The 12,987-nt window shown below is 29.8% G+C and overlaps 1 long non-coding RNA gene across 1 annotated transcript; it reads left to right on the top strand.

Moving 5' to 3' along the window:
• The first annotated feature begins 1,307 nt into the window (after positions 1-1,307).
• Positions 1,308-2,304, top strand: LOC128284054 (uncharacterized). The gene is made up of 2 exons (XR_008274358.1): positions 1,308-1,379; positions 2,152-2,304. It is a non-coding gene; the product is annotated as an uncharacterized LOC128284054 (long non-coding RNA).
• The last annotated feature ends 10,683 nt before the right edge of the window (positions 2,305-12,987 follow it).

Below are 12,987 nucleotides of genomic sequence, written 5' to 3'. Positions count from 1 at the left end.
TCCTCACATGGTTTTTTCATGCAAAGTAAAATGTAAGCAAATGTTGCTTGTTGGTTGTCTAAATATTTAACTAATATTAAGCGGTATTACATGGTCAAATCGTAGTACGAAAAGACAACTTGTCGCATCCCATGGTTTTATTTATTTTGTTGCTAAATTGAAAACAAGGAAGAAAGTGTCCAAGTGGTTAAGTGTTTAATTAATATCCTAGAGGTCTTAGGTTCAAGTTTCCACTTTAGCATCTTTTTAACTAAATTTTTGGTGAAATTCCATGTGCCAAAGTACCCTTTTTGTCCACCTATACATGCCATACATAGGAGATTTTTTTCCATCTTTATGAGTCAAAATTACCTTCTGAAGATGAAATATAATCCCCTTTTCACTCTTTTGTCTCCCTCTTTTAACTTTTCTTTTATTTTTACCTTGTGAAAGGTACATTGAACCTAGTCTAGGTTGACCACTTTTTGCCATCCAACCTCCCATTCTCCTCCCCATTTCATCACTTTTCTTCTTCTATTTTGTTTAGCTTTCAACCTCTCATTTTTCCCTTTCTTCTACTTTTTCCTCCACCCTAGTTGTGCACCACAAATACCTCATCTCCGAACCTCCACCGGCCATCTCGTTCCTCTCCTTTTCTCTCCAAATGCCGCCCTAAGTGCCACCTCCTCCACCATGACAACCACCGTGTGCCATCGCGGTTTATCTTTTCTCCTTCAGCCTTTCTCTTTTCTTTTCTTTTTTTCTCCACCCTTTGTTAATGTCTAAACCCTTTGGCTATTTTTACCTACACCCTCTATCGGATCGATTTCCTTCTTGTCGTCAAACCATCGTCATTGCTTCACCGTCGGTGGTTGAAATTTCTCCCTTTTTCTTCTTAATCATTTGTCTTTCTCTATTGATCAAATTTAAACTATTCATTTCAATGTTTCTTTTCTTTTAAATTCATTAGTCTGGTGATCTTTTGATAGATCCCTCAGCTCCTCCATTCTCTATCAAGATAAATCATTGACCTTATTGTGTTAACCAAGTAGTGTAAGTATAAGAGTAATATTGAAATCATCCTTTTCCCTTTACTTCCCTTCTTAAATGAGTGGTGTAGGGGTCATTAAAATTTATTTCTCCTCATGTTTTAACACTGAATTCTTATGTCATTGAAGGGCCTAACAACAATCTAGGAAATCCCTAGTGTTTGAGACGAAATCATTGATTGAGTGTTAGATCATGGGGTAAGTAAGTGGTGAGACTTAAGTTATTTTATGTATTATGCTTGTGGAAAATACTAACTTTATTCATTGTTAATTTTATTAGATAAGCCTCTTGGGGCTAAATCTAAATAAGAGCGTTCATAGGGAGTGTTTCACATCGGATCTACAAATAAGGTGTGGGATTTAACATTAAATATATTAAGACTATTATGATTAATTGATTTAAATATTGCTATTAAAATTATGTTGTTTGATGAGGATAATATATGTATTCATAAAGTGAGATAAGTAATCCTTATGGATTTTTATCAAGTAAGTATTTGTCCCAAATTGTATATTTGTGAAAAGCATGTTGTGTGATATTGATGTTTTCTAATATTGTGAAAAATATGTACATCTCATTCTCATGTTATGTGTTATATGGCATATGTAATATTCTTATGAAAATGGAATGTAAAAATTTGGTACCTTGAGTATGTACGTGATTTGTTTGTTAAACTTGCCTATATGATTTTGAGTGTTTTGGCCATATCACATGCATGAGGTGGGATATGTAAAAGGTGGGAGTATATGACAGTTTATCTGCGTTAATGTGACACTATTCACAATTATGCCTATATGGCAGTTTATTTGCAACTCTGGTGGCTTGTCCATGAATTTGATTACATGGCAGTTTATCTACGTTTGTGACACTATTCACAATTTGGTGTGCACCGAGTTTTGGGAAAAAATAATTATGGCATGTAGCGGAGATGGGTAGGATAATTTTCCCAAAATATGAATCATTTTTACAAAATATACATTGACATGATCATGCATGATATATTTTTAAAAATTGAGTTTTAATATTTTATGATTATTTATCGTATATGTTTATAAAGCATGTGATTGTGTTAATCTCACATTGGGCTTAAAAGCTCACCCCATTGGTGTTTCAACCTTTCAGGTAACATCCAAACATAGGACTTGGATCAGCACTTGGTAGATCCTCTCAGAAAACTTTACATTTATGGATATTTAATGGATTTTTGTGGACTTTTGGAATTTGGACTTTACCTTTATTTTGGTTGAAATTGATATTTTATGACTTTATAACTAATTAGTTTGCATGCAAAATTATTAGTTTTAAGTATCTTTGATAAATTATTTTTTAAATTAATTATGTTTTTCTTAAATTTCCTAAATCATTTTATGAAAATATGTTGCAAGTTTTCTTTATAAAAATAATTTCTATAATTATAATAAAAATCCCTAGTATTTAAATGTTTTCAAACAAAGATTACAAATAAATGACACTTTTCTTTTAAAAATAAATATATTTTACTAAATATTTTTGAAGAGATAAAATTAGTCAATCTTAGAAATTTTTAGATTTTTAAACTCAAAACCTCTATTTTCAAATAAAAAATAATTTTGCGCATTGTTAATGTAATTTTTTAGATTCAGCCATAACGTTTAGGCTGAGTTTGGGGTGTTACATAACTTGTATTAGTATACGAACCTAAACATGTTCTTAGTCTAATCAGAAATGAGCAAACCAATTAGAATACTAATATATCGTCTATCCAACCCAGTTGGAGAGATGCATTGTCTTAGGCATCGGAGCAAATGACTCCCAGAAGATAGGTGAATAGATGTGATTGACTGAACTGACAGTACTCGGACATGACCCAAACAAAATAGATCTTAAATCCTTTTATGGATTTATTCACTTGTAACATTCATAATGTGGTAAACCTAAATCCTAAGTGGATGATGGACTATGTATGCGTGACTTTTACACTTAAATATAAGTAAAAGTCTAAGTTCAAATAGATAAGGAACTGAAAGATGGTGCATTAGGTGTATGACTTCTATACTTTGTAGCATCATTCACAACAGTAGAATTTATAGCCCAAAACATGGGTAAACGATATCCTTTCATTGGCACTACATGATTGATGAAAAGTAAACGTGGCCACGTGTTGTCTATCTTCATGATGGATGACTTGATCACTATTTGATAGTGATTGACTTTTCATGAAAGAAGATGTAGTGGTTATCATGAGATAAAATAAGACCATATTGGGAAAACGGATATTATCCCAAAGAGATCAAGGATATCCTATGAGGGTAACACACTTATGACAAGTTCATAGGACGAGTGTAATGCATGGTTTGTGAAAATGTACACAGTCTTTCTCATGTAATAAATAAGTAAAAGAGTTATGGTCTCCACAGGAACTGTGTATGTTAATAAATTAATTGTAAAATTAAAGTTCACAAGTTGGTGATAAAAACACAATATTTTGAGTTATGAATGTAAAGAATAATTAACTAGATGCAAGATGATCCCTAATGCAATTTATCCTAAGTATGATCATTAATTAAAATGTATAAGATAGGTTTAGTAGCAAAAATACAAACTTCAACAACAATAACATGCATAGGCTAGAATAATCACATTCATCAACTTAGTTCATTTTTATCATGCTTAACAGTGTTTGGAAAATATTCTATGGCAACTCGATCTTTCTTGAGCTTGAAACCAAATTAAGTCTTTTCAGAATCTTTTACTTAGTAAATCTTGCATACTACCATGATCATATTAAACTAAGGGTTTCTTAGAATTCATGTGAAGTAACAGGGACTAGGCCGGTTTGAAATAATTTAATCACAAGAACCTAAAAGCTATGCAAGGTAATATTATTACGAACCTTCAACTTATTCTAGGTTGGATATAAATTAAGCATGCATCTTCCAATTATTATGTCTATTAATCAGCACCTGAGTCAGATTAAGCAATTAATTTTAATGCAGTCAATCATATTTTAATGAATGAAATACATGCATGATTTTAATTAGACACATGAACAATAGAGGCACAAACACCATATAAACATGATTTAAACAAACTTTATTGAATTGATTCAATCATTCTAGCTAACAAAATTAAGCTATCATAGTTGATGACAAGATAATAAATAAAATTACAAAAATGATTAAACTCAAAGTAAACAAAGATAAGAAAGAATAAACTCTGATCGATTCAGCAGTCTTGCAAAATCCGATTGAAGTGGCTTCCTCCAATCCTCGTATTGCTCCTTCACAAATAACTCCTTAAGGTGGCCAACAAAGAGAGTATCTTCTCAAGGGTTTTTGTAACACCCCCTTACCCGAGACCGACTCCGGAGTCGAGCACGAGGCGTTAACAGACTTAAATTATCACTTAAACAATTTCAAACAATTTATTTCACCTTTCGTAATAAACTGCCCATCTGTATCATAGTCGCTAAAAAAATCATATCTAAAGTTACAAAACTCGAAATTAAAATCCATATTTTTTTCCTGAAACTAGACTCATATATCTATTTACTAATTTTTTTCCAGAATTTTTGGTTGGGCCAATTAGTACAGTTTATTAGTTAAAGTTTCCACTGTTTCAGTGTTTGACTGCTCTGACCTCTGTTCACTACGAATCACTTTTCTCTCTGTAAAGAATTCAGATGACTATTCCGTTTATTTCTATTAAAATTAGACTCAATAAGGAATCTATACATATAAAGTATGACTCCTAATAATTTTTTACAATTTTAAGTGAATTTCTAAAGTCAGAACAGGGGATTCAGAAATCGTTCTGACCCTATTCCACCAAAACTCAAATTTCTCATAAAATATAACTCATTTACCTGTTTTGTTTCTTCCATATGAACATAGACTCAACAAGCTTCAATTTCATATTTATTCACAATCTAATTCTTTATCTACTATTTTTAGTGATTTTTCAAACTCACATCATTGCTTCTGTATGATACTGTTTTATAGCAAATTTCACCATTTTATGAATTTCCATGGATTAGATAGCACATTAAGCATACATAACACCAAATATGATCTTGATTAGCCATTCCAATGGCTAATCATTACCAAACATTTCCTTACCACCCAATAGCCATATCATAAGATTATATACACAAAATGATTATAATGCTATACATGCCATTCTCAAAATATACAAGCCACTATACCAAAATGGTCCTCGGATAGTGTGAGCGAGCCCCTGACCGTTCCCAATTTCCATGCTAGCTTATCAAAACTACAAAGAATGGAAAGGAGGGAGTAAACATAAATGCTTAGTAAGCTCACATGCAAATAGCAAGTAACATAATCATGCAATCCAACGTAAAACATCATTTGCATAAATATCACCAAGACCTTCATGTTACACTTGCATTTACTCTCTTACCACGATTTCATCATACCAAGTTTTCAACCCGAGGGTTTAAGCGCATAGTTGTCCAAATTTCTCATTCACCATGTCACCTTCATCTTAAGTATTCTCCTTATTCACTTAAGATTCACCCGTTGAACACATCGGAATATAATTTGGATACACGGATTGCATGCACATAAGTGCCATACCCGCAGCTAGATAAACTCAATAGCCTGCGAAAATTATGTAGCCAAGCTACCATGTAACCCGCCCATAAGCGAACTCAGACTCAACTCAACGAGCTCGGGCGTTCGCATCCATAAGTGAACTCAGACTCAACTCAACAAACTCGGATGCCTAGTTACATCTCACGAACTCGGACTCAACTCAACGAGTTCGGAACTCAAATATCCTAGTGACATGTCACTTGTATCCTAATCTATTCCCAAGGTTCAAATGGGATTTTCCTCAATCACACATCTTTGCCGTCTTCCACGGAATGTCGGAACCGATACTTGGTAGCATTTCATATTTATCAAGTAGCTCACATAATTTACATATTACTCAATAATAACCACAAAGCATAATATTTCATGATAATAATCATCATATCATATAAATAACATTAAATTCCTTAAAATGACAATTATGTTACTACATTTACACATGAACTTACCTTGGTACAAAATGTTAGAAATCGAGCCTATTCCTCGTAAACTTTATTTTTCCCTCGATCAAGACTCGAATCTTGTTTCTCTTGATCTAAAATAAAAAATTTAGCTTATTTAATACCCAAATTTATTAAAACAGTCCTTGACTCAAACTTTGGAAAAATTACATTTTTGCTCCTAAACTTTTACATATTTACACTTTTGCCCCAAGGCTCGGAAATTAAAATTCATCCTATTTTCTTATGTTTTATAACATATCATTTTCCCTTCTATGGAAACATCCAATTATCACTCTAACATGTACTTATGAACATTAGGTATTTTTACCGATTATGTCGTTTATTCGTTTTCACGTAAAATCGCTTAGCAAAAGTTGTTTAACATAATTTCAAGCTTCATATTCTACCATAAAACATCAAGATAAACACATTTCACCTATGAGTATTTTTCCAAATATAAACCCTAGGTTAAATTATTGCTAGAATAAGCTTAATCAAGTTATCGGGACTCCAAAAACGTAAAGAACATTAAAAACGGGGCTAAAATGGACTTACAATCGAGCTTGAAAGTTTGAAAAACCCTATCTATGTCTTCTTCATGTGAAATTCAGCCAAGGGGTTGAAGATGTACAAAAATTGGCTTTTAATTTTGTTTTTAATTCATTTTAATAACTAAATGACCAAAATGCCCTTAATTAAAAACTATGGTGTTTTATCTTCCTTTAGGTATTTTTGTCCAAACTAGTATAATGGTATAATTACTATCCAAGGACCTCCACTTTAAAAACCTATTACTCACAAGTACTTAGTACCTTTTTGAACTAGAACACACATTTTACAACTTTTTCAATTTAGTCCTAAATATCAAATTGGACCCTTTATCGTTAAATTTCTAAACAAAAATTTCACACAATCATGAAATCATGCCATAGACCTTAAAATGATAATAAAATAATTATTTCTATCTCGAATTTGTGGTCCCAAAACCACTATTCCGATTAGGCCCTAAGTCGGGATATTACAATTTTGCTGGCTAAGGGAGAGGAAAAATGGGGATGCTATGCGTGAAAGAAAGAGAGCAAATGAGAAAATGAGAAATAAAAGATGATTGTTGAATGAGGGATGAGTAAGGGATGTAGGAATGAATTGAAATAGGGAATGGAGGTGGATATTTATAGTGAAGGTTGGTGGATGAGTTTACTAAAAATAGTGTGAAAAATCCGCCAATTTACTCCTTTGCTTTGCTGGCCACATTTGTGGGTTTCAAGGCCAAATCTTGTGGGGTAATTTCTTATTCATCTACAACTGTAGATACCTTTAGTAAATCTCCCAAAACTGATTTTTGGGCTACTCACCAATGTCATGTCGAAATTGGGCTTCTTCTCTCTTGTTTGGACGGTTTGGTGACCAATTGTTTACAGACTTGTCCATCAATTGATCCATTTTTAGTTGGATCAAAAGCAACCTTTTCATGACCCATTTGCACATGTTTGTTATCCATGTAGAGTGAATTTGGGCATGTCCATGTAACTTTATTTTATAAATAAATTATGCATAATTTCCTTAGTCTAACTACATTAAATAAAGTCCAAATTAATATGTAGCAAAAACAATTAAATTATGCATAAATTTAATACAAAATAACATAAAATTACATTCTTCCTTAAATCATGTCCATTATTGAAATATAAACAAAATCCACTCAATTAGTGATCAAATACTTAGGATTAATATTATTTTGAAGTAAAAAGGTGTTTAAACTACTAAAAAAACCTATATAAATTAGAGTTAACAACGAGCACTGAGTAGTTGCTTTCATAATGGTATGTCATTGGGGAGAGCTCAATCATGATACTATAGTGGAATGACTTCATAACTAAATGAGTTTATAATTAATAGGTAAAAAAATCTAGAACTTAATTATAAATTATTTGAGCCTCAACTACATATGTTCAATTGGTCCCTCCGCTAGCTCGTTGCAACCAGAAATAAATTGCGTGTTTTGAATAGAAATGAACATAATTCTCCAAAATGAAAAAATGAAATCATTTGGAAATAAATGTAGGTTTCCAAAAAAATGGAAATGAAAATTATTCATTTAGAATCCTATATCAATTACTTAAAAAATGATTAGAAGAATGAGTTTGTTTTTGGATTGTTTTGAAGCTCGAAAATGAAAATAAATCATTTGGTCATAATGAACATGTTAAGATATAAAATATTGAACATATTTTCTCAAAATTTTATCAGGGGAAAAATCGTTAAATTTTTACTAGGGGTAAAATCATCAAAATTTTGTCGGGGAAAAAATAAGGATGAGAATTTTTTATATATATATGAATATTAAAGTTAATTTTAGGAAATAGAAAAATTGGATCAGGTTGGATCATATTATAGAGTACTAGGTCAAAAAGGCCCAAGAAGTGCTCGTAATTGGACCTAATGTGAGAGAGGCCCAAAACCCCTCATGTAACATGAAGGGAGTGGCAACACTAATAGGAATACCAGGGTGTGTCGTCCACCCCTCTCCTACTCTAGTAGGAATACGAACACTTTCTCTATTGCAGTCTTCGAACTTTTTATGTTCGCAATACATAATAGAAATAACTCTTTATTAATAACCAAATATACAACTTTTAATAACAAATGAACATAATTGATCACTTTTCAAGTTATAATTTTTTTTATCATTTGTAACATTTCACTTGTAACTATTGAAACATTATAAACAAGTTGAAATATGCTCAAAGTATTTATACTTTTCATACATTTGAAATTTAGTCATTCTACTTTTATTTTTAGGAATTTATTCCTTTACTCTTTAGATTTAAAATGCAAGTTCAATTGTTAATATTATTAAAACTCGTCTATTGAATTCATGTTTATTACAACATCATTTTATTGGTCATATGACCACCAAATGAGTAATTTTTTTATTTCAAAATATCGCGCCAATAATTTTTTTAAAAAAATAATGTTTACTATGTTAACAATTTGAACTAAACTTTTAAATTTGGAAAAGCGAAGAAATTAAATTTCTAAAAATTAAAATAAAGTGATTAAATTTTAAATATGTGAAGAATGAAAAACTAAAAAAGCATGTTTTAATCTTATAAATATCCCAACATAAATTACGCCTAAATTCTTCATAAACTTAAAAACATAATATATTGGATTGGATCTTGATTAACAAAATGATGTTGAAGTTTGCGGGAAATAGAAATAATTTAAAAAAAACTAATTGAATGATTAGTTTATTATAACACTTTCAACTAAGATTAAATTATTACAATTGGAGTCATTTGAATTACAACAACAGAAATAAAATATTTACATTTAAATTTTCAATAAAATTCTATTCTATCTATATCGCCCGTAACCCATTACGACTAGAAAATTAAGATTAAACTAAATACACCTTAGAATCACAAGTGCCATTTACTACATTGATAATTTTAATAGTAGCCAACGAGAAAAGGATTCATTTCCCCCCTACTTTTGTGTTGATAGCAAAATAATTAGAGGGGTAGGACCCTCAACTTTCAGTAGTCATCTCTTTCTCGTTCCCTCGTGTGGCATTGATCCATTTTCTTTTCTTTCATCTCCCCCTTCCTTTTGTACTTTACATTTATTTTTTAAACAAGAAAGGACAAATAAGAGTGTGAGAGACCCACTCGTTGCCCTTTTCCTAAAATCATTATTTTAAAAGGTACAGAATTCATTTCAAGGTTGATTTAACTAACTGCTAGTTTTCCATTTACTTTTATATCAAAGGTATGGTGAACAAATATTTTTAAAAATTTCAATTTAAAATTTAAAATTTAAAATTTAATTATTGTCATCAAAAGTTGCTTTTTAAAATTAAAATTTTCATTTTAAAGATGATATTATGAATTAAAAATATACAATTGAATAATATTCAAATCTATTAATTAAAAAATTTATTGTAATTCATTTTAAATATTTTATATGAAATATAAATTTTAAATATTTTTAAATAATTAATATTAATTATTTATAAAATTTAATTTGAATATGTAAATTAAAATATAATTATTACAAATTTAAATATATAATTTTATATATTTAAAATAAATTTTAATATCAAAATAATTGTGTACCCAATATAAATATTACATAAAATACATTAAATTATAAAGAAATTTAAAAAATGTCATTTTACTCAAAAGTGTTTTTTCAAAGTCAATTTTAAAAATAAAAATTTTGCCATTAGATTCAAAATTTCTTTGTTTAATATATACATATATATGACTCCAAATGCATTTTATCTAAAAGCACTTTAAAAATAACAATAAAAATCATTAAAAGCAATGAAAAACTTAATAATCTGAATAAATCTTTTATTACTTCATCTGATTCTCAATTTTGATAATAAAATAAACATCAATAGCATCCATTATTAAAAAAAAAATCGTCCATTCTTTTAACCCTATTTAAACTTAACTCCACCGTTAATTAATCATTAAGACATTAGAAAAATAACATATCATATCCAGCCTTAAAAGGATAAAAATGAGAAGAAGAAATAAAGTTTAGATTTTCTCTTTATAATTAATCATTCCTTTATTTTATCCTGTGCCCCTAAAACAGTGGGCCCACTCAGCCATTCAAGCTAGGGCCTCTAATTATTGTGTGCATATGTTACCACACGTGTGGGGTCCTTTTTTTTCTCTCTTTTTAAGTTATTATTATGAATTATTTAAAGAATTAGGTAAATTACAAAAATAGTCACTTTTGTTTGCCTCAAATTATAATTTAGTCACTTATATTTGAAATGTTACGTTTTAGTCACTTATGTTATCGTTTTATTACAAAGTAATCACTTTAACGTTAAATTCTGTTACCTCCCTAACAACAGTCTTACACGGCAGTCTAAATGAGTTTTAAATGCCAACTTGGATGTCCTACGTTGTAGTCCAAATTAAATTTATTTAATTAAAAATTTATTTTTATCCCAACAACTGGATATCTAAGTTGGCATTTAAAACCCATTTGGACTGTCACGTAGGACTGTCGTTAGGGAGGTAACGGAGTTTAACGATGGAGTAACCATTTCGTAACAAAACGATAACGTATGTGACTAAAACGTACCATTTCATACATAAATGACTAAAATGTAATATGAAGCAAACAAAAGTGACTATTTTTATAATTTGTCCTAAAGAATTTCAGTTGAGTTAGTGTTAGTTATCATTTAGATTTTATTTAATTATAAAACTATTAAAATTATATTTTTACAAAACAAGAAATATTATTTTACAAGTATTCTTTTATATTTTTATATAAAATATAAAAATATATATTAATTTGAGCACAAAATATTATGATTTATCCATTTTAACGAAAGTTACATTTGGCTTTTTGTCTATTTTTATAAAATTATTATATAATTTTTTCACCAAGGTTGTGCCACAAACTAGTTATTTTATGTAATGTTTCAATGGTGAGTTTAACTATTTTATACCAGTCACTTCAGAAATTCGTTTGTAGTTTTGCCCTTCAGCCTTAAATTTTGGTAAAGTAAATAATTAATTTTATAGTTTACATATCATATGGATATATAATAAAATTTGGCTTAAATGATAAATTTATACTTAAATTATATCTTTTATTTTATTTTGATTCTTATATTTTTTTGTCAAAACTAATACCTAAACTATAATTCATTACATATATTACCCTAATTGTTTGCTTCATTAAAAACACTTTTTAGACAATCATTTTGTGACATGACATTTATAAAAAATCCAAAGATGGTTAAAGTATTGCTTCTTTTGGCTTTTATAAAAAATCTTAAAAATAAATTTGTTTCTCTTAGATATATACTACTGCAAAATGAAATAATTAGCGTTGATAGGATAAATAAATTGAGCGTAAATAAATAAATAATCACTATGTCGTAGAAGAACCACTGCCGTAGATACAAATCCACCTTGATCGGTGTAATCGTGTAGTGGACGTTGCCCCTTCGAGGTTAACACAGTACTTCAATATTTGTACACCCAAATAAAAAAGGTGGAACACAAATGATAATTTCTCTTCTCAAATGTTATCAGAAAAGTAGTTTGAAAACTAAAGCTGAAAACTTAGTCGGAATTTCAACTAAAAAAGTTTTCTGAACAGAAAACAGGCGAGTTAAGAAAGGCAAAGATGAGATTCTTGTTTCACTTTTTTGTTTTTGTGAAAAATAAGAAGAATGACCTATTTATACTAGTTTTTGAAGGGGCAAAATAATAAAATAGCAGTGTTAGTTTCTAAAAATAGTAGAGGATTTTTCTCAATCGAAAATATTCTGAAAACAAAAAATATATATATTTCTGATAAATGGAAAAAAAATTATTCAAAAAGAAATACGCATAGTACATGTCATAGACACAAACACGGACCGGGTCAGGTAGCAATGGCGGCGGTAACGCGCATGTGTTAGGCTTGTTTTCCATAATTACTCAATGAGGGTAAGAGACAAGGCTATATTTAAACCTCTTAGAAGCCTTTCCTTGACCAATGTGAGATTACCCACTTTGCATTACCAACATTCCTCTACTAATGCAAAATAGTTGGAAATTTTAGTAAACATGAAAAAAGGTAAAATGTGAGAAGAGCAACAACAAAATTAACCGCTTAAGAACTAGTATCTTGTGGATTTGAACTAGTACGTAGTGAAATAAATGATTCTCCTCTTTAACAAGTGAACGAATTTTGAATCATTAATATAGGGGGTTAACTCATGACACATGACTAACCTTAGACCCAATTGATGTTCTATGGAAGATCAACAAGTTTTAGCCAATACCCTTAAGATACTGGTAAGTGCTCTAAAAAGATTTCCCAAAGTCTTTCATAAAAAATGGCTAGTTCTTCACACTTACGTAGGTGATTTCATCAAGGCTATCTCAACA

This window comes from Gossypium arboreum, chromosome 11, assembly GCF_025698485.1.
Source record: "Gossypium arboreum isolate Shixiya-1 chromosome 11, ASM2569848v2, whole genome shotgun sequence".
Lineage (NCBI taxonomy): Eukaryota > Viridiplantae > Streptophyta > Magnoliopsida > Malvales > Malvaceae > Gossypium > Gossypium arboreum.
The sequence above is the reverse complement of the archived record's forward strand: the minus strand, read 5'-3'. Positions and strand labels throughout refer to the sequence as shown.